This window comes from Macaca thibetana, chromosome 5 (genome assembly GCF_024542745.1).
Source record: "Macaca thibetana thibetana isolate TM-01 chromosome 5, ASM2454274v1, whole genome shotgun sequence".
Lineage (NCBI taxonomy): Eukaryota > Metazoa > Chordata > Mammalia > Primates > Cercopithecidae > Macaca > Macaca thibetana.
Window position 1 is genome coordinate 85,408,062 of NC_065582.1, and position 570 is coordinate 85,408,631.

Sequence of the window (570 nt, forward strand, 5' to 3'; positions counted from 1 at the left end):
GATTTTTCATATTTATGCTCTTACAGTTCATGACAAACAGGCATCACATTTTACTGAGAAATATTCAGTTGCCTTTCTGTCTTCTCACTTATACAAGTGAATTTTATATAGGTGATTTTTTTCTCTAAAAAACGAATTTATTTAAACTTTAGTTTCCTTATTTATCTTTCAGCTATTCTTGGTTTTTTTCTATAATTTTAATACAAAATTGTCACTAAGAATATTTTAATGGTAGATTGGTGGTACACTGCTTAACTACTAACAGCAAACTGCAGCCACCCCAGATACATAAGACACATGGTACATTTCTTCATGGTTCAATCTGCTGAACTATGCAACCATCATAGTATTGTTTGTTTTATTGTAAAAAATAAATAAATAAAATAATAAAATAAAAATTAAATCATTTGTGAAAAGTAAAAACATTATCTCTAACTTAACAACTTCCTTTTTCCCCAGATATAATCTTGGCCTTGCCCATATGCATTTATATTTCAAATAGTTGAAAGCATAAAAGTTATTGCATAAATGTTTCATTCCTATTCATATTCCTGATTTGTTTCAGCCAGT

General features: G+C 28.1%; 1 non-coding gene across 1 annotated transcript; it reads right to left on the reverse strand.

The window, feature by feature from the left end:
- Positions 1–282: 282 nt before the first annotated feature.
- LOC126955874 (small nucleolar RNA SNORD77) lies at positions 283–350 on the reverse strand. Its single transcript, XR_007726160.1, has one exon. It is a non-coding gene; the product is annotated as a small nucleolar RNA SNORD77 (small nucleolar RNA).
- Positions 351–570: the final 220 nt, after the last annotated feature.